Below are 22,922 nucleotides of genomic sequence, written 5' to 3' on the forward strand. Positions count from 1 at the left end.
CTCAGATCATTTATAAGTAATCTTATTTTATCCACCCTTAGGTGAAAATTGTAAGCTCTTCAACACACTGTGACTGATACCGTCATAACTTGGTTTGTGATCTATATACAAAAACCTGTGACCCTGTCTCATCAGATTATGCACCAGTTTTGTTATGTGTACCCGTTATACCCAGTAAGTCTTCACTGTTAACATCACATTGTGGTCTGATGTATGACCTGTTTCTTGAGGGAGCAGAACAACATCCGCTGTGAGCGTTATCATAGGTTCTGGTGAGAAGTATGCTAGGGTGGTATTTCATAGCTGTTTTCTGTTGTTGTTGTTTTTTTAATTCCATCTTCTTCTTTTTATGTTCATGGCTGACTGAAGTGGTAACATATCTTGTAACCATGGTGTGGGCAAATTTGTTCAGAAGAGGTGGGGACAGAAGGAAACTAGAACATATGCAGGGCGTAACTTTCAGGTTTTCCTTTTTTTTTTTTTCTTAGTAAGTAGGAAGGCGGATTTCTGTGACTCTAGCTAAAGAAGTCACAAAGTTAGGTTACACTAAAAGGTTTAGCAACGTATAGAACACTGAATAACTTCTGAAGGGACATCTTTTGACTGGCTAAGAGCCTACTGTTCCTTACTTAGGTAGCAGTGTTTGTTGCCATCCTTTCTATGATCCTGCTGCAAAAGAAGTTTATAAAAAGGCCCTTCAGGTTTCTTACCACACTGCTGAGGCCATGGGTAAATATGAGCTTTAGACAACAAGTAACTTGATTAGGGAATATGATTCACCAAGCAAGTTTCATGTTTCTGCAGCAACGCAGACAAATCCAAACCAAAGCATGCTACCTGCCATGTTCACCCTCTGTTTTTCCCTTCTGAAGAAAACCAGGTGTTCATCTCTCCCTGAGGGTAGCAATGTAAAAAGGAAGGAATTTTCATCATTCATCAGGTTTCCTCTCCTCAGAAGATGGTTGCTCAGTTTTTTTCTTCCTCTGGATCTTTCCTAGCCCTGGAAGGAACGTTACCCTATAAGCTTATGGGTTTTAAGCCGTGTGTTTTGGGATTGACTAACAAAGGTTATTAACCCTGCTGTAATCTACAAAACCCACACAGCTTGGTAGAACAGAACAAAGCTTGGGACTCTCCTGGATTGTTGTCTGGCTCTGCAGGGCCTCTGTGCTTCTGAAGTCAAATGAAGCACCTGAGTCCCAGTTGGTGTCCTCCTCCATTTGTTCAGCTTCCCTCAGCTACGCTCTGAAGCCTGACACTGGCTGAAATGTGACAGGAGGTCTTGCTGGAAGGGAAAATCTGCCCTGGAGTCTCCTCAGTGACCCCTCTGCATGCCAGCGTACACCTTGGGACTGGAGGGGTGCTGGGAGGGCTCCCCAGGGCCAGTCCTCATGGTGCTGGGACAGCACATCTCGCATCCCCATGTGCCTGATGGGTCTTACACACAACTCTGAGGTTGCTCAGGGTGACAGCAGACAAGTGGGGCAGCTGACTTCAATCCTTTTTAGCATTTTTGTCTCTTATTGTCTTGGTCTACTGGGTCCAACAATCCGATCAGACAATTTTCATTTACTTATGCTAAAAGAATAAACAGGAGTCATGCTTAACATGGTGAGCAGCCACTGGAGTTTAAGCAGCTCACTTGGTATGTGAAATCTTTTCCAGCAGTATTTTTTTTTCCTAAGGGGGAAAATACTCAAATATGTGCACACTTAATTGATCTTCAATTCTAAAAAGACAACAGGAGTGTGCTTTATCAGCTCTCTTCTTTTTCTGTCTGCTGTGTCCCTCATCACCAGGAGATGGGTACAGTATTTTACCAGTGCTGAATATCTCTGCAAATCCTGCTTTTCATCTCATATCTCTGGGTAGGGAGCTGGGGACCAGATCTTGAACTTTGATTATTATTACTGTATGCGTGTTACTTGATCTCTGTATGCCTCTACTCTAACTATCTCCACGGCTAAATGAAAAAAAATATACGTTTCTCATAAAGTACAGCTCCCCACCTGCTTTTCTAACTTCCTGCCTACAGAAAAGCACATCAGCTGTGGGAGGAGATCAGCTTGAAAAGGCCAACATTTATCACTTGCTATAAAGAGGGGAGCCATTAACTGCGAGTAGCAGAGTGCTACAGCTGCTAGGATCAGGCCAAAGCCAGGATGTATCACTTTCCAATCAGAAAATTTGGTGGTGGTTGTGAGTGTTGCGAAATGGACCTGTTGAATTTAGTGATTAGGGTTTCATTGAATTTGATGGAAGAGAGTTCTGGACAACCGCTGTGGTTCAACACTGGTAGGTAGCCAAGTACCACCATGCCACTCTCTCACTCCCCCTCTTCAGCAAGATGGAGAATAATTTATGATAAAAACACTTGTGAGTTAAGGGCAAGGAGATCACTCTCAAATTACCATCATGAGCAAAACAGACTTTGCTCTTTGATGTGAGCAAAACAAACATTAATGTAATGTATTCCCTATCACTATCAGATTAGAAAAGTGAGAAACTCAAAGCAAACTACAAACACCTTCCCCCACATCCACCCTCTTCTATCTACCCCCCCAAGTGGAGCAGGGGAACAGGAAATGGGGGCTGCGGTCAGTCCCTAATGCTTGGTCTCCACCGCTCCTTCATGGTCACTCTCTGCCCCTGCTCCACGTGGGGTCCCTCCCACGGGATGCCGTCCTTCCCAAACTGAGCCTGCGGGGGCTGCCCACAGGCAGCAGCTCTCCAAGACCTGCTCCCAGACGGCTCCGTACCACAGGGACCATCCCCCAGGAGCAAACTGCTCCAGCACGGGTCCCCCACATGTGGGCGGCAGCTCCCCCCAGACCCCCTGCTCCTGCGTGGGCTCCTCTCCACGGGCTGCAGCTCCGGCCTGGGGCCTGCTCCTGCGGGGGCTCTCCATGGGCCGCAGCCTCCTCCAGGCCACATCCACCTGCTCCACCGGGGGCTCCTCCACGGGCTGCAGCATGGAGATCTGCTCCATGTGGGACCCATGGGCTGCAGGGGGACAGCCTGCTACACCAGGGGCCTCTCCACAGGCCGCAGGGGAACTGCTGCTGCATGCCTGGAGCACCTCCTGCCCTCCTGCTGCACTCACCTGGGGGTCAGCAGGGCTGCTTCTCACTCCTCTCTCCCAGCTGCTGTAGCACACCATTTTTCCCTTTCTTCAATCTGTTCTCCCAAAGGCCCAAGCAGTGTCTCTCCCTGGCTCTGCTCTGTCCAGCAGCCGGTCCGTTGTGGAGCTGACTGGAGCTGGCTCTGACCTGACATGGGGCAGCTGCTGGGCTCTGCTCACAGAGGCCACCCCTGCAGCCCCTCACTACAAAAACCTTGTCACATAAGCACAATACAACAAGGCAAGAAGTAAGCAAGAGTCCAAGAATGGTTAAAATCAGTTTTAAAATCTACATGAAAACTGATAATATCAAATATGAAGTGAAAGGTGTCTTGTTCACCTTCCTTTGAAATAGTTACTCCTTGATTCTCTCCGGTGGGACTTTGAGGTTTTTGGACCCCACCAAGGCACAGCAGATAGCTGTGTGTGCTGTGGGGCTGGTGTGCGCTGATGCTTTGCCCTGTCCTGTAGCCAGCCTGGGCACTGCATTGCGGCCAAACCTTGCAAGGCACTTCGGATACCCACTGGCAAAGGTCCTCCATCCTCCAGTTTATTCCAGGGTTATTGCCACTTCCACAAGGAGAGCTTCAAGTCTCCCAGGCCACTTCCATAGGCTCTGTAGGCAGAGACACAGTCTGTAATCTAGAGCTCAATACAGCTCAGCCCAGGAGTTGTTCTGACTGACACTGGTGCCAGATAGGCACAAGCTCAAGGCAGAAGAAGACAGGCTAAGGCTGTTCCTCTTGTAGAGTGCAGTGCAGAGTATAGGCGGACAAAGCTGTAGATATTTATTGGTTTTGTTATCAGAAGTCAACTCTGAACCCGAGGAAGAAAACAATCTTTTACTTTCAATAATATTTTATCAAGGTTGCCTTTACATGTAAAAACATTACTTGTGTTGTGCTGGGACTTATTCAAAGCATGCTATATGCTCCAGTAGAAACATATGCTTGCTAACTTGCCATTAATATGCACAAGTAATTTTAGTGTTAGGGCTTAAATACACTTCTCTCTTAAAATTGTGTTTATATTTAGGTGCTGCAGCTTGTTGTAATTGGTTGGAAGATCCCCTCTAGTGTAGATGAAATACATTTCTACTTTTTCAGTTCATCTGATATTCACCTGGCACTTCTCAGAGCTCCAGGCTGGGAATTTTTAATTTCACTTTCCAAATATGAAACCTCAAATGCACATTTTAGGAGGTCAAATTCAACTGAAACAAGAAGGAATTAAGTCACCATTTAGATTTGTCAGTGGAACACTAGTGACTGGATGATCCATTGGGAAAGACTGGGTACAGAGAAAGGTGAAGTCACTGTCTGGAAGGCAGTATCAATTTTAGGAAGGGGCTAGCAAAGGGCTAGAACAAAGTCATAATGGGAGAAATGGATAGAGCAGAGATAGCTTTATGGTCTAAATGCAATATCTTTTGCTCTTAGAAATATGGATGGGAGATATCAGCATGTCTGCTTTCGGTTTGAATCAAAGCAAACAAAGATACTGGTTGTAATTCTTGAACTGTAATTGCCTCACTTTCTAATCTCTTGGATTTTTAAATAACTCTGGAGTGCAGTGTGCATCACATTACTGGACTTTTTTTTTTTTTTTTTTAACCATTTTAGGTATGTCTTTTTGGCCTGAGACCCACCATTTTTCCATTTGTTGGAATGCTAATTTTCTTTACACACAAGTCCTACATTTTCTTCACTTACATGTTCTGTGTTCCAATGAATGAGGAAAAACTTCACAGCTTGAAAACCACTCCTGTTGTTGGTAATGAAGCATGTCTACGTGGATGAAGCATACTGTTGTGGCACTGTTTTCTGCTCTGTTTCTCTTACATTATACATTTCTACTTTCTGTCCCAAAGCAAGCATGCAGTATTTCTCTGTGCTATTAAAACCTGCTGTATTCTACCCTAGAGGTGCCTGCCTGTGGAAACAAATGTGTGAGTTGATTTTGTGCTGTTCTCTATGTACCTGGGGAACTCTCACATAGTCTGTGCAAGATTTTACCTTTCCTTCCTTTTTGTAGTGTTTGGCACTTTTCTTTAATTTTGTGACACAATATGATTGGCTTTAGTCATATGAGGTTCCTTCATTTTCACTCTACACAGAAGATTTTGTGAGCTTATTCAGATGGATTTTTTCTCTCACTTTCTGTCTCATGTCATGTACTTGGCTTGACTGGAAGTAAACAAGATTGAATTACTTTGCAATTACATAGCATTTTGTGAAAGAAATGCATGTGGTCCTCTTGAGGGGTTTGCTCTGTTATATAAAGCTGTATTATATACTGTGAGTATATAGATACTTCTGACCTTATTAACTTACTGTTGTGTTCAGCCAAATCAAATCCTCCCTAAACGTCTGCAGAAGAGATGAACAAGTTGTGAGCTATTTCAGTTTCCAGGCATCTTTCTGAATGTACTGAATATTTCAGCTACCTTGTCATGTTATTGCTGTTTGCCTTTCATTGGGCTCAGCAGAATGTATCCATTCCAGATTTACAGCAGTTTAATATTAAAGCATCTCTGTACCAACATAGTGATTTGCTGGCTGTATACATTATTTAAGCATCTGGGTGCAGGGATATACTTCAGAGAATGCTTTGCAGGCCTCTGGCATTAGCAATACTATGACAAGATAATCAGGGAGGTTTTGGGTACCTTAAGAAATGCAGCTTGCTTGCAGAACCCAGACTTGTGCATTGCCTGAACTGCAGTGAGCAAAAGCCCAGAAGGACATACAGGAATGAGGTGTGGAAACAATGTGGGATTTCCAAATTCATGTACCCATACTTGCAGAGCAAGTAGAGGAGTCCATGAAATCTTTAGGAGTGAGAGCTGCTGTGTGTGTCTCCACTGCTGAGTGTCACTACATCCAGCCCCTCAGCCCCCGTGTTGATGGGGTCACCAGAGCCTACTGCCCTGCTCAGCCACCTCGGGGCTGTGTGCTGAGTGTGCTGGTCACCACCTGTAGGGCAGACAGGGATAAGGGGATCCAAGATCCAAGATCCCCAGGATCTTGGTGAGGTGAAGAGGTCCTCCCAAAGCACTGAAATGTCCAACACAAGGAAGAAGACACAGGAGCATCCAGGGAAGGGGTCACAACAGGCAGCCACAAGTGATTCTAGTTCTTCGTGGAGTGGTATAGTATCTTCTGTTATTTAATCCACTGTTTGTAGCAGACGTTTGTGGAAGACCAAGTCCTCTCCAGCATCCAAGCAAAGAGCAAGTCTTCACAACAGAACTCAGATGTTCTGGGACATATTTGGATTTAAATCAGCATGGAGCACCTCAGGGCAGGCAGCAACCTGCTGCTGTTAGTGTCTCCCTAGCTGATTTTCAGACAGTGGGGTCCTGTGCCAGCTGTTGTAACTGCCAAAAGAGACATGGCAGTAGATCTTCAACTGGGTTGTAGCCAAACCTTCCCATGATTTAAAACTGCTTTGTCTGATGAGGTTTATGAAGGGAATTACAGGCACCTAAGCAAAAAATTGATACAAGCCCTAAGAGTCAGACTCCAGGGTGGAAAATATTGAACATTCTCTTTTCTGTTTTATATTTTGAAATATGATCCCATTAGTTTACTGATTGAATGCCACATTAGGTATTTAATTTCAATATTAAAATTTTAATTTAATCTAGATTAACTGTGGAAGCTATTTAATTTCTATATTTAGTATCTCTTGCAAGCCACATAATGCAGAAGGGCTTGTAGATGTGATGTGCAAGTTGAATTTCCATCTTGCTCTCATACAATTGGACTACATCTTTGAATGATGCATGTAGTCAAGAAATAAATTAGTACATTGGAGAGGGAATAGATTTTCCCTCTTATATTTAAAAAATAATGAAGCTAGATGAGATTATAATAGAAGAGGCTGAATACCAGAAGGCCTGGAAAAGGGATATGAAAGGAAGAACGTGCCTGTTCACGGCAGGGTTATGAAAAAGAAGGACAGAATGCAAGTGAGAGATAATGTGTAATCAGACAAAAAACCAGAAAGCAGCCAACTGCAGAAAGGATGTTTTTGTGCTTTGGGGAGAAACTTCTCAGATTAAGTGCTATCCAGATAATTACAGAAATCCCCTTGAACCATGCACTGTGGAAGGCTTGCAGTCCTGTGCCTTTTCATAGTACGTCTATTTTAGTACATCCTTCTTAATTGCTCATTTCCTCAAAAGTGATACTGGAAGGCACTTCACTACTCTGGCTGTTTTGAACTTTAATATACTTGTACTTTGTAAGGAAGGCAACTACTGGCTCAGAATGGACCATCACAGTAATGTTAAGAAGTGCACTTGGTGGCAAACGCTAAAAGGCAAGGTTCCCGGGTCTATTCCTGACTTTGTGACTTGAGCTGAAGCCCATTAAAGTCATTAAGGGCCTCTGACCTCACTAGAAATAGGAATGACAGGTTGGTCAGCCTCACCTTGATCCCTGGAATCTGCAATCCCTGGTTATGGAATAACTAATAAATAATAACTTATAGAGTAATTAATCATGGCAAACATTTCCAGGCACATGAAGGACACAGATATCACTGGGAGTCACCAGTATGGATTCAGCAAGAGAGGATTCACAAGCTGCAAAACAGGAGGTTTCATGTGTACAGAAGGAAACACGTATTTACTGTGAGGGTGAGTGACCAACCACTGACACAGGTTGCCCAGGGAGGTTATGTAGTCTCCCTTCCTGGAGACACTCAAAGGACATCTGAAGATGGTCACTTAGGTCAGCTAACTCTTGATGTCCCTGCTTGAGCAGGAGGGTTGGACCAGATGACCTCCAGAGATCCCTGCCAACCTCAACTGTGGTTCTCTGATTCTGTGAATTCTGACAGCCAGCATTCAATGACAAGCAAGAGACAAGCAGCTGTGTATCAGGAACTATGTAACTAAATCTGTTTGGGGCCTTAGTGTTGACCTGATTTTTTTATTTTTTTATTTTTTTCCCGATGTTAAGACTATTCTGGACTAAGTGCATCGGTTCATTATTTCAGACATGGACAAAACGTGGGTTGGGAGACTCTCAGAAGCATCTAGAGGATTTATGATCAGAACATAAGGTCTTCTGGAAGTCAATAGGGCTTCTGCCCCTAAATCTTTAAGCTAATTTTTAAACTCACTCCTGTAAACTGTAAATGGCCAGGGTGGAAGGAAGGAGCTTCTTGGCAGGTGTGTTAGGAAGTCAACAACTATGCCACTGAGCGGGAGAAGCTGCATTGATCTTCTGCACACAGAAACCTCTGCATATTTTGCAACTGTTTTATTGCAGATTGTATCTCAGGAATTCTTTCAGTGGTGACCCACTGACCCTGTAAAATATTCAAGAAGTTACATGACTGATGAAGACTGTATTTCTTTGATTGCTGTTACTTGCAAATTCCCCAAAGTCAGCCTCTGTTGAGACATAAGTTACCTGTCTCTTCTGTGTGAGCACCTGTGCTATGGTCATGTCCATGCTCATTGTAAGTAGAACCCAGAATGGCTATTATACATACTGTTTCATGGAGAAAAACAATTTATGGGCTTAAAATTCATCTGCAACACGACTCCTGGCAATCTCAGATGACTGACTGCAGGTGAGACAATCACACACAACTGTGGGATAACTTGTGTCAGAACAGCCAGTGCAATATTACTGTCTGGTATAGTAAAGACAAAAATCTCCGGAACCAAATCATCTGTAGTGAGTTTAAAACTGCACATAGCTTTCATTTAATTTGGAGCTACATTTTCTTCTCTGTTTGTTTTTCAAATCATTTTTATTAATTCAATTTCTCTTCATCACAAGTATGTTCAGAAGTGGTTCTTGAGCACAGGCAGTAACTAGCTGTTCTTCCTGGGCCTGGATAAACCCATTGTGATCACAATGACCTGTGTAGTTCAATTGAATAAGAACAAGCTTTATAATGAAGTAAGCCACAAGAAGACTTCAGGTCCATTTGAAATAGAGAAAAACTATTTAACAGTCCTTCCTTTTTAATTCCTAGAAATGAGCTATTTTCTCCATTTCACAAGACTGTGATTTACACATTGGGACAGGCTGACCTTTATTGAGCAATGATTCATGTTTTGAAGACATAAAAAAGTAATTTTGAAACTGTAAAAAAGCAGAAGATGAGTTACAAGTCTTTAAAGTTCCCACAACAGGTTTCTAGGTAAGTTAACTCTACATCAGGATAAGTATGTCTGTTTTGTTATAAAAAAGCTGCAGTACAGCCCTCTCATACAAATCATGCGGTAGAAAATGTGTTGGCATAGTCATTGTTAGATCAGGGTAGGGGTTTTACAGGTAACTCATACTAAGGGCTGAAAAGTGGGGGTTGAGGAAATTCTAAGTGTGGCGGAAGAAGAGAGAATTGCTATTACCACTCAGAACAATTAACTATCGATCAACTTTATGAAATCTTTTTATCTCCCTGAGGATTTTTCTTCACATTTGTGGGCTTTGTACTGAGATGGAAAATGTTTTGAGAAAATATGCTATAAATGTATGAGTATTTTTTGCTTTTCTAACTACTTGTGGACTCATCTATTTTTTATTGTACAAGAAATCATATGACAGTAATTTTTGAATCTATGAATTCGCTCAAAGTTTCTAACTAGAGTTTATAAAACGAGAGACTAAAATCAGTCTCCTTTATCTTGGATCTTGAACAAAATTCCCTCTGGTATGGTCTCCTGACAGAAGTTTTGTGATGAAGGTAAAAGATGAAGATGAATTTGTTTAAAGAATTGGTCTGTTGGGAGTTTGGATGACTTGCAGACATTAGAAGAGAAGACAAGCAAATTGGAATTAGATTTTGGAGGCAAATGCAGAAGAAAATATAGGAGGAATTAGGAATGAATAAACCACAGTTATATGGCTGACCGTATTATGTAGGTTCTGCCACAATGCATGGGAAAGATTTTCTGTCTCTTTATTTCCATTTCTGTAAATCAAAACCAGAAGGAAAGCATACCTGGGATTTACACTTTCTTTAATGCTAAAATTTCTTGAGATATTCCACTTAATATTTTAAGTATTTTTCTATTATCATTCATACTATATTTCCTTTAAAGAAACAGGCGATAAGGGAAATAGGTAACTCCAAAGTTAACTTGAAAGAAAGCTGAAATTTCACATTAGCTGAAAACTATGATGAATTTTATTTGTACAAGCATTGCGTTTAGGGTCTGGGCTTTTACGGCAATAAAAGTCATTTGTTAAGACCAGGGCCTAGTGGTTGACTCACAGCAGGTATAGTAATGCCTTAAATACTGTAACAAAAGAATGATGCTTCATTGCTTAAATGAGACTGGTTGCTAGGAACTTTTAAAAGCATCTTAAATAGAGATCATGATTGTGTCTGAAGGTAAACTAATTCTGAGCAGTTCAAAATTCAGTAGTGTTCAGATGTCAAATTATCGTCAACCATTAGAGATTTCCTCTGGGTTCTGTCTTCTAGGCATTTTCTTCTTCCGTTACAGGAAAAGCTCTGAGCAAAGATATCTGAAAAACACAAAGAATGCTGACACCATCCAAAATAGTCACCGTTTTCTTAATTTGGCAGAGTAGTCTAGGACAGCCTGAGGTCTCACGCTCTGTAGGAGGAACACATCCAAGACCTCTTCATGCCCCTGGTCCCCTTTTCATCCCACTGACTCCATTTCTCCTCCCCAATATACATCCACATCTGCCAAATCCTCTGTGTATATATATTGTACCCTCACTTCCTTCAGATGTCTGTGGCACCTTTCTTGTATTTCTACATCCCCTGCTCTGCATATAGGATGTCCAGTTGCTGCCCACGTCTCCAGGATTAGAACAAGAACGTGGAACAAAAAGAGAAGAGCTCGTGTTTGTGCTTTGCATGTAGCCTGCACATGGAAATGCCCATTGTCTCTTCCAAATACAGTGAAATGAATCAATCTACTTGTCACAGAGTTAGGTGATCTTCTTCCCATGCTTATTTTAGGAGAATCAGGGAGCTCATTTCAGACGTTTTCTCATGGCATCTAATATTGCTGCACATTGTAGCAGCTTTATAGAAATACGGTGAGGACATACAGGAAGAGCAAAACCAAAAAATATTATTCATTTCCATCAGTCTGCATGTTTGTGGCACTAAAAATGGCAAATTCTGTGGCCTTTGTAGGGATGAAAAGTGGAATTAGTGAGAACTCACTTCCTACGGATTTCTGTCCCTTTCCTTCTCCAGTTCTCATGTCCCCAGGACCCAATCCCCAGGAAAGTGTTAGGTCTTTCCCACGCTCCTAGACCTTCTCACCTGCCCCATCACCTCCATTTCCTCCCAGAGCATCCCCAGTTACTTCGCGTCCTCCCACTGCACCACATTGTAACTTCTCAATTTTCTTACCGTGTCCCTTACTGATTTGCCTAATGATGGTTTGAAAACCACTGCACAGATAGGCAGTACCTATGTACATGAATGATTAGTCAGTGGTTGGTGTTGTTTTGTTGTTGTTTTTAAATTCTGTTCATTTGGGAATAATGTGTAAGAACTTCATGGACCTATGCACCTTTTTAAACCTTGGATGAACTTGGTATATGGAATTGAAAAAGAGTTAGAAGAGGACATAAGGGGGCAAACAGACTATATGAAGTGGAGGTTTTCTAAAGCACAAGGGAATTTAGAAGCACTGTCTCCTTGTGGCGAACTATACATAAAAAGCCCAGACATTTGCCAGAATGAAATGTTGACTAGGGTAGTTAGTTTATTTTTAGACATTTTTACTCCAGTAAAAGTAAGTTCCATGGATACTGTTAGGCAATAATGGTCTGGCAGATATAATTTCTTTTATTCAGGATGGGTAGAAACAAAACAGTCACTGGCAATCTTTCATATTCTGCCATAGAAATTTTCTACAGGAGGAAATCTTACCAGTATTTCTATGCTGGCAAACCCTTTCTGGTATATGACTGTGTTCCGAAGTGTTTTCAGTATTTCTAGAACATTCCCTGTCTCTGTTTTTAGTATCATCTCAGGCCTCTGTGAAAGCATCAGTGATCAATTGCTGTGGCTTCAAAGTTTCATTTTCAAGATCAAATATTTCACTAAGACAAGCCTGGTATCACAAGTAATAATAAGTTTTCAGAAACAGCAGCTCTTAGACGGGTGTGTGGTATTTACAGAGAACAAATTGCTGGGGAGCTGCTGAGACTGGAGCAAAGAAGGCGGCCAGGAAAATAACTGAGTATCATTTCTTGCATCTGCCAATTCCTTCAAAAACATCCTCAAAAACATAGTGTCATATGGTGATTACATCAGAGAGTCCCTGTTCATTATCATTTCTCTTATAAGGGTTAGCTCAGAAGTATAACTGTATAAGAAGTCATCTTTTTAAGCATATTTAATACAAATTTTAAGATTTCATTTAGATTATATATCTGCATGCACTCTGCACAGAAAGGCACTTTATAATTTTCAAAGAATTTTTGCAGTGTCATTAGTTTATAGTTAATCTGTCAGCAAAAGTCAACATCTGGTGCTTTCCTTAAAACCCCATCTGTGTGGAACATTATTGCTTGTAGTTGAGGGCTTGAAAAGCCCACAGACCAGGAAGCTGGCATAAATACACCTTGTTGTTGTTTTATGTCACGATTTTTTAAGCATTTCTTCTTGTGAGTAGAAGGGCACAGACAGGCTTTTTCTCTTGGATCAGTTGGTGGGCAATAGCGATTTGGGCTTGTTCACTCTGTCTGATTGACATATTTGAATGCTGCCTGGTGGGTTTCCATAACAGTACCATTCATAACTACCCAGTCAGACTGACCTGTTAAGTTTTCTTGATACAAAGGAAACCGTGGAGACCAGACCATTCCTGCTCCTTCGTTTAGCAGAGTAGTTCTTTCTTGGGGATTAAATAAATGGCTAGTAAGTCTAATGGGAAACCTTAAAAGCTATTAGGTTGCAAGCCAATATCTGATAACGGGAGGACCAATAGATTATTTATAGTCTGATGGTTTCAGACTACGTTTGTGGTAGTGTCTTGGCATTGATCTTAGTGTGCAGTTGCAAAACACATTAGCAAAGGATTCATTGTTTAAACATCCATTAAAGGCCAATGAAATATTTCACCAATTAATGTGAACCTTGGTCAAAGTATGTCTTTGGAAAGAGCTTTGAACAAACACAGCCCAATGTCTTCCTAGAGGAAGAGGTCTATGTAGCAAAGGATGGGCAGGCTTGTGGTTGCTGGAGAACGAGAGCTTGGGATGTAATACAACCCTCCGACAGCACTTGTGCCACATACCTGTGAGCTGTGTTCATAAACGTGCATGACCTTATCTGCTCTGGTGGAGAAAAATGCATCCCGGTTCTGAACAAAGAAAGAGCTGAACTGGTCAGCAATGTTTATCAGGAAATTATTATCTCTTCTGTATTCCACTAACAACAGCATGAAATTTAATTAAATATTTTTTTCTGGAAATCATTCTTCTAAAAACCGATTTAATGCACAAACATTTTCAGACTACTCTTTTTAGAGCTACTCAAAATTTTCAGTCTCTCTGACCACTTTTAATTTATTTTTATAAATCTGACCCTAGTTCCCAAATCCAGGGACTTACACCACCAGACCAATTTGTCTGTTGATGTGGCATGGAAGGAAGCATTTTGTGTCTAACAGTATTAAGCACAGGACTGAACATTATTATTTTTAAGATTCTTAACATTTCTTATTGCATTTTTATTGCAATATCTTAAACAATTCCTGGTTATACCACCCGGCTAACTAAATTTAATGTGCTGCTCCCCAGTGAAAGCTGGGACAAATCTCAGTTCAGGCAGATATCACAGCGCATTTGGTCTTGACATCTATTAGTGGCATTATAGCTGAATATTATTTATTATGGGTCATAATGGTAGGATTCTTGCTGTCCCCTAGTGGCTAGTTCATTTTCTGAGTTCTGTATGTCCATTACAATTTCTGTCATCCTACCATGAATTATAAACTGGCTTGCAGTTTGATTTACACCATGAACCAAACACAACCTTAAAAAATCCATTAAAATATTTTCCAGCATAGAAACTGGCCTCCTGATAAAAGCCTCATGAAATAATCACCTATTGCATCTGTGCAGCTTAACTAGTCAGGAGCATTCCAGAGACTGAAAAAAAAAAAAAAAGAGAAAAAAAAAGCTTAAGGTGAAAGAAAGAAATTGTCAAACATGATTTTATTGAGGCAGTTAGTGATGTTTTGGCAGTGTGCTTAATTTACCTAACCTGCTGATACAGTGAAATACACCAAACAGTGCTTTGAGGGGTCAGGAGTGGCACAGAGCAATTGCCATTTCTCTGCATCAAAATATCAGGCACAGCTCCTACACCTAGCCCCTGTTACCTGATGGTTTGGAAACATTTACACCAATATAGCTGAACAGATGCCAACATTGCCTTGCATGCAGCATGGAGACTGCAATAATTTCATGAGATGAGATTAGAAGGAGCTTTCTGAGTAAGCTTCATGTCACATTACTGGTCCCAAACTACAGGATGAGTCCTCCTGCTGCTGCAGTGAGAGCAGGGCTCTGCCCAGCTTCAGCAGAAGCAGACTAAGGATGTGGATAATATGTGAAGTATGGAAGATGACTGCAGTACAGAAATCGCTGTTGAAATGTAGTTCATAGAATCACAGAATCATGGAATATCCCGAGTTGGAAGGGACCCATAAGGATCATCAAGTCCAACTCCTGGCACCGCACAGGTCTGCCCAAAAGTTTAGACCATGTGACTAAGTGCACAGTCCAATCGCTTCTTAAATTCAGACAGGCTTGGTGCAGTGACTACTTCACTGGGGAGCCTGTTCCAGTGTGTGACCACCCTCTCGGTGAAGAACCTCTTCCTGATGTCCAGCCTAAACCTCCCTGCCTCAGCTTAACACTGTTCCTGCAGGTCCTATCACTGGTGATTACGGAGAATAGGTCACCTGCCTCTCCACTCCCCCTCACAAGGAAGTTGTAGACTGCGATGAGGTCCCCCCTCAGCCTCCTCTTCTCCAGGCTGAACAGGCCCAGTGACCTCAGCCGCTCCTCATATGTCTTCCCCTCTAGGCCCTTCACCATCTTCGTAGCCGTCCTCTGGACACTTTCCAACAATTTAATGTCCTTTTTGTACTGTGGTGCCCAAAACTGCACACAGTACTGGAGGTGAAGCCGCACCAGCACAGAGAAACTCATTTCAAAATGCTTATGTAGAATGAAGAAGTCCTACAAGACTCGGTAGAGTGAATCTGGGAGGAGTATGGAGTAGACCTCCTGTCTTTGCATGTTTCTTCTCAATCAGTTAATTGTAAGAATAAGGAACACTCTACAGTGAAAAAGTTTCTTGACACCTCTACCCTGCATAAGTATCCTTTGAGGAACCTCAAATGTTTCTCAGGACTTCTGGCCTTTAGAAAGCATCCATAATATTCTGCTACACTTCCTCCAGTCAGGGGAGTGTTTCCAGGACTTAAAATATGCCTTGTTGGAGCTTCATTTCATGAGTGGAGATGGGAGTCTGCTAGGGCAGCTTTTCCTGTTAAGCTTACAGAGTAGAGCTTGGAGCCAGAGTCTTTCATGAGCTCTGCTCTGAGAAGCTGGAAGTAGTCAGTGCTGCCAACACTCAACATTTCAATGCAGGCCTGGCACTGTCTGGTGTTTTTCATGATGTCCTCGCCTCCTGGCATCACATTGCACTGTTGGCCAGCGCTGAACAGAGCTGGCATTCGTGCCCATGGACACATAGGGCATCAAGGCCAGTAGGTGGCTCCACGTTGGTGAGAACTGAACTGTGACAATGAAGACTCACTGGATTTTTGAGTCCCGTGGGAGTACACTTCTTTCTAGATGGTGAAAGGACCTCTTATCTCATACTCAACCCTGGACTCACGCTTGTCCCACAAGTTGCCATGGTGGTTATGCAACAGGCGTGTTCACCTGTGTCCAAAATTTGGAGCACAGGGAGGAGGATCTGATTGTTTTTCTCCTTAGCTGCTTTGAATGGATTAAGCTGTGTGTTCAGGAATGAGAGTGTAGGTGGAATGAAGAAAGGTGTTTGGCTATGTGAGGGCATGTGAAGAATCTGGCCAGCAGCACAGCAGTGGGAACAAACAGAGCAAAGATGGAAAATGTAAACAATTTGGCAGTTTTCACCTATTTGCTTGAGGCTAGAGCACATGACATAGGAGGGGGCTGAGAGATCTAGATTTCTTCATACTCAGAAAGACCAGGCTAAGGGGACGCCTTCTTCCTGTGTTTAGCTACCTAAATGGGACCATGTGGGGACTTTTCTTGGGGGTGCACAGTGACAGGACAACAGGTTATGGACAGAAGTTAGGTATGGGAAATTCTGATTAGGTATAATGAAAAAAATTCCACCACAAGGGTGGTCAAGCACTGGAACAGATTGTCAACAGAGGGTTTAGAGTTGCCATCCTTGGAGCCTTGCAAATAAGTGTGTCATATACGTTATATTTTTTCATATGAAAATTTTCAGATTTTCATATGAACAATACACTATTAGTAGAAAGTCTTTGCTGACACTTTCAAAGGAACTTAAATTGTATTCAAGTTCAATGGAAGTTGTACCCGAATCTCTGTGAAGCTTCCTGGAAAACAGGGCTAGTTTTGCAAAGAGGTTCTAGTTTAAATGATAGTACTGGCACAAAAGGGAGTTAACTCTAGGCTTCCCACATCAATGTAAGTCCTGTTTATTTTAATGAAAGTCCTATGTAATTATTAAACCAATATGCATATTGATGTAAATTGGTATAAAATGCCCAGTCAGGAGGGGAGTGGTGGGGGCTATAATTTGGGCTGGGAGGCCCCGTGTCTTCCCTGTACCTCCACACTGCTCAGTGCAGAGGGCCCTGACAAGCCTGTGCAGGTGCAGTTGTTCTCGTTAGTGCTGTGCATTGCAATACTGGAGCTTGCATATGAATGTGATAAATATAATATTTAACAGATGTCTGCTGTGAATGCTTTTTTCATACAATTCCCATTTTTGCAGTTGGTTCTTTGTTACAGACCCTAGTTGGTTTTTTTTTGTTGTTGTTGTTGTTGCTGTTATTTCTTAGCATCAAAAATGAACTTTGTGCAAGCTGGCTATAAAATTTTCCATCTGCTAGCCACATCAATAATAAACAACAAACTCATTTGTGCTTTAATTTTCCTACAACAGCACAGGAGAAAAAAAAAAAAAAAAAGGGGAAAAAAAATGCTTTGCTCATTTACCCACTGCTCTGTTGTTGATACAGAGCCAAATGCAGACCTTAGTTTTAAGTCAATGGAGCTATTGCGTGGATACATTTGAGCATATTGAACAAATCACACAAAACAATCTCTTATATTGTTTGCACATTTGTACATGGTGTAAGGAGCAATACAACAGAATAACAGATGCTTCTGTATTCTTTTTTTTTTTTTCAGTAAGTCTTCAGCCAACCAGTGAAACTATTTTTACAGCACTAAAACCCAGTGCAACTAATATATTCATAATGGATTTTTACGATCCACTCTTGTATCCCCAGTGGCTCATTTGCAGAGCTTAATGCAATTTTCCAAAAGCTGAAAAATGTAATTCAGAGCAGCTTCCTGGTCTAAAATCACATTGATTCACTAATTCACTGTTTATAGCTTCTTGTTGCAGACAAGGGAGATTCTTTCAGACAAGACATTTCTTGGTAAGTAAAATATAAACCAGCTAAAGACCCCAATTCTTTAGCTGAAATAATCACAGAAGTGTTTAACCACAACTGCAATGAGCTTCAAGCACGTTTTAAAATTAAGCATATGCTTAAATATTCTTACAGAACAAAGAGGCATTTCCAAATGAGCACCAAAGAAAGCTGAGAGGGGCTTGTCTACTTTGAAACCAAAGGAGACAAACTACAGTGCACCTGAATTGGATCATGTTTAACTATTCAGTGAAAACTTTCAGAAGTAAAATGGCTGTAGTTTTCCATGTCTTGAGCTTTCTTGAGTGTCCCAAGGCAAATGTGGGCCAAGTCCCTGGTAATAATCTTTCCAACAAGTTAGCAAAGGGGGAATGAAGCATCTAAATTAATTATGAGAACAGAAGCCAAGAATGTCTACTGTACACACAAAACAAACAGCAGAAAAAAAATACAGTGCATGTAATACAGAAGTGACCATGAGAACAACAGACTATCTGTTTGTTTAACTCATCCAAAAATGCTCAGTCAGGGGACACTAAACATCCATGAACTACAGGTATATTTTGCAAAGCCTGTTCTAATGCTCAGGTTAAAAAAAAAAAAATCCTCAAATGAGGATTGTATGTGTTTTAAAGGCAATTGTGAATTAAAATTCTGAGACTTTTGTAAAAAAAAAAAAAAATGTTGGTGTTCAATAGTCATGGAGATAAAATTATAGTTTTCTTCAAACAAGACTAAAGCTTGTGATTTTTCCTCTTTAGGTGAAACAACATACAGTCCTTCCTTCAGAGCCTGAATGCTGCTGGGAAAAAAAAGCTGTGGGGCTCTGCTTACCCCAGGCCCAAGATTTACATCCAGTCCTGCCACTGCATTTCCTGGAGCAGTCCAATGATTTTGGTAGGATTGGTAAATTATTCAAGCATGTTTTTCTCTCAGATAAACATCACTTTCATTTTTTTTTTTTTTTTTTTTTTTTTTTACAGCTGGAAAAGCAAGTCTTAGAGAGATCAGAAGGGTTAGGTAGTGACATCTGAAATCTAGCTGAACCCTTGTCTGCTGTCTAAGTCTGCCAGCACCTGAGACTTTGAAATTTAAATTGCTCTGATGCCTGATGGACTTCTCCCCAGGCATGTCCAGAAGCACTCAGCTCCTGCTGCTGCATGGATCAGCTTGTACATCAAGCCTTAAGCTGTCAGGATTCACAAACGTGCTGTTTCCTCACCCCGCCTTTTTAAGGAGCATTTCTGATGTGTGCCTGGAGACACCTGCTTCATCACCTTCCAGGTAAAATGCAGGTTCTTCCTGCTGGAGCAAGGTGGGGCACCACCTCTTCCTCATCGCTACATGTGGGAGATTTGGTATTAGTTCCCTCATTTGCTTGGTAGCTTCGCTCTACTCACTAAGCCAGAGGCTCTTTGGCTTGAAGCACAAGTTCAGGAAAATGCACCAGCTCTCCACGTGAAGCCATGCCACAGCCAAAAAAAAATAAATTAGATGAAGACTGATGTAGGCTGAGAGCAGGAGCTTGACTACAGCCAAGTGGTTTGGGATCTTCTGGAATGGCCACCAATACTCCAAGGCCTGCTTCTGCATTTTTAATATCACATTTCCAGCTGACTACCCTAACCTTAAATTTTAGAGTAGCCTGTGACAGAATTATTGCTTAAGTTAAAAAGGAATAGAAAACCAGCTTCTGTCCTGAAAAACATCCTGTAGTAGGTATTTAGGGCACTTTTTGGAGAGGTGTTTGTTGTAGTATTCTCAAGGAAAAGAGAGAATAGGAGTCAAGTCCTCTGCAGCCTGTGTAGTGGCTATTTGGCATTGAAGGGAAGCCTCCCAGCCTCCGTGAGATGTGTTGGAGACAGGAATGAACCACATCACAGCGTACACTGTGAAGGTTCAGCGGGGGCAAGTATTTGAGATGAACCTCTGTACAGCATCACCTTTCAGGCTGTTTTTGGCATCTCCCTGCCCAGCACACTTACTGTTGTGCTTTCCAGTTGGAAGGATTTAATTCCCACAGCATTTAAGTTCCACTGAGGACTCCTCTGCGAAGGTGAGTGGTTACAGCTTTGATGCTGTGAGAATAGTTATCCCTCTCCCATAAAGGATCTGGACTGAAATTTCTTGTTTAGAATAAGGCACAAGTGTTTGATTCTGGAGAATAAAAGCAAAGAAAAACAAACAAACAAAAATCCACCACCCTCACGTTTATTCACTTAAGTCTCCCTTTTCTGGTGGAGACTTGCAAGTGATTCTCCTCATGTAGATTCATGAAGTCTCCTTCTCCCTGAGCAAGCACCTCTGAAGGCTGACGGTGCAGGGCAGCTCTTCGGAGGAACTCAGAGATGTGGGCCTATCAACATGCAGTTGTGTAATTCAGAAAAACAGTCTAGCTGGTTATTATTTTAATGATAAATGATGCAAAAATTGATCTTACCAGTGAACATTTTCCCAGAGAAGCTGCAAAAGGCTTGAGAACAGCTCCATCTCCTGGAAATGCCTCATGATCATACTGGGGAGAGCATAGATTTGCTTTGCTGTTATAAGTTGGTTGAATGCATGTTTTTTCTCCTAAAACTACTGTCATTCAAATTGGTGGTAGCCGAACATCTTGGCTTTGGTTAAGGTATCCCTACACTTCAGCAATATTTCCACAGCATGCATGCATGTTTTTTTTCAGTCTACCCCATGTAACCATGAACCAAATAAGATATATGCATAGCACAATTACATCAGTGTAAAAACTGAGGACATTCTTTTTTATTTATTTATTTATTTTTTTTCACGGAAGCTATTTGCATCTGAAACCTAAAGGAAACTTTTTGGGCTAGTAAGCTGTAATTCGAGACAAATTAGTGTATTGGGTGTATGTGACAAGGTTTTGGTAGTGAGGGGCTGCAGGGGTGGCGTCTGTGAGCAGAGCCCAGCAGCTGCCCCATGTCAGATCAGGGCCAGCTCCAGTCAGCTCCAAAGGGACCTGCTGCTGGACAGAGCCAAGCCAGGGAGAGACACTGGTTGGGCCTCTGGGAGAGCAGGCTGAAGGAAGGGGGAAAAAAAACCTGCTGCACTACAGCAGCCGGGAGAGAGGAATGAGAAGCGGCCCTGCAGCCCCCCAGGTGAGTGCAGCAGGAGGGCAGGAGGTGCTCCAGGCATGCAGCAGCAGTTCCCCTGCGGCCTGTGGAGAGGCCCCTGGTGGAGCAGGCTGTCCCCCTGCAGCCCATGGGTCCCACACGGAGCAGATCTCCACGCTGCAGCCCGTGGAGGAGCCCCCGGTGGAGCAGGTGGATGTGGCCTGGAGGAGGCTGCGGCCCATGGAGAGCCCCCGCAGGAGCAGGCCCCGGGCCGGAGCTGCAGCCCGTGGAGAGGAGCCCTCGCAGGAGCAGGGGGTCTGGGGGGAGCTGCTGCCCACATGTGGGGGACCCGTGCTGGAGCAGTTTGCTCGTGGGGAATGGACCCCGTGGTACGGAGCTGTGCAGGAGCAATTCTTGAGGAGCTGCTGCCTGTGGGCAGCCCCCGCAGGCTCAGTTTGGGAAGGACGGCATCCCGTGGGAGGGACCCCACGTGGAGCAGGGCAGAGAGGGACTGTGAAGGAGCGGTGGAGACCAAGCATTAGGGACTGACCGCAGCCCCCATTTCCTGTTCCCCTGCTCCACTTGGGGGGGTAGGTAGAAGATGGTAGGTGGATGTGGGGGAAGGTGTTTGTAGTTTGCTTTGAGTTTCTCACTTTTCTAGTGTGATAGTGATAGAGGGGAGGGAGGGAGAGAATTAACAGATGATGTGACCCTGCAGAGATCTCCTGGAATTGTCACAGTATAGGACAATCCATATTTCCTTACTTCTTCCTTGTATGTGCTGGTCATGGCACAGCCTAGCACAGTTCCATAATCAAGGCATTGCACTTCCACTACCCCGCATCACAGAAACAACACGTTCAATGTGCAGTAAAATGTTAGAGTATTAATTATGTCAAATGGCAAAATTACTTAACAAATGTTTGCCACTTGCAAACTGAAAGGGAAGAGTGACTGTAGCTTTATGAAGTTTGTAGAATACTTGGCTGAAGGTAAATTGGAAATTACACGTTTCCTGTTAGGAACAGATTTAGAATTCTGATAAGGTATTTCTTGCCATAAATACAGATGTAACATGTATTTTCTCTGTCTTGTCAAACTGCTGCATGAACATGCCCATCTTGTATCACAGTAGGAGTTTTTCTTAAGGTGTATCAGTATTATCTCACTTGAACGAACATGAAAGTAAATAACATAATCTGGATAGTCATGTTTTTTAGATAAAGCCTCTGGCAAACTTTGTCATACCAGTGCTTTATCACATGTAGGTTAACATACAAAGATACACAAACCTCTTGGAAGTTGACTTATAGCCAGTTAACTATTAAATGTGTAGGTGTGTTGAATGTAGTTTGAATACAGATGGAAGTGTTATACCTGGCAATCCTAAGGATTCTAGAGTTCCCTATATTGTCCCTAGCAGCTATTGTATTGTATCTTTTTTGTTTTTATGGTCTTAGCTGAATGCTAGCTAAACACACACTGTACTCTCTACTAAAGTGTAATTTTCTTGGTAGTAAACTGATATGCTCTAGCCTTTTCTTTTGCAGATATCTTATGACTTTTACTTACCATCTTTACCTTCCCTCTGAGCCAAAGATCATTCCTTAAAATCACCCACAAGACTTTTTAATGCTTGAGACTTGACTGAATCTTTTTCTCTCAAGACTAATCAGCTGGCTGCAGAGACAGAGCAAGTTGCTCTGCTTTGTTAGCTTTAATGCTTCAACCAGGCTGCGTTTCAGGTATTAAATCGCATAAATCTGCATGTGGGCTTTGCAGGGGGTTGACAGGTATTTGCATGGCCCTAAATACTACCTTGGGAAAAAACACAAAATCAGTGTCTTAAGGCCTTTCATTTAAATACTGTCAACTCTGCTTCTTCTAAAAGAGGTGAGAGAAGAGAGTGTAATTTCCAACCTAACCTTTTGCTATGAATCACTGATGATTTGTGGGTACTAGCTCATTTGGGATCTTAGCTTATACCTACAACTTACAACCTCATAATCCGATACTGTGTCTTCTTTCTGTTCTCTCCTTATTTTGTGATTCTTAG

The sequence above is a fragment of the Cygnus atratus genome, chromosome Z (assembly GCF_013377495.2).
Source record: "Cygnus atratus isolate AKBS03 ecotype Queensland, Australia chromosome Z, CAtr_DNAZoo_HiC_assembly, whole genome shotgun sequence".
Taxonomy (NCBI): Eukaryota; Metazoa; Chordata; class Aves; order Anseriformes; family Anatidae; genus Cygnus; species Cygnus atratus.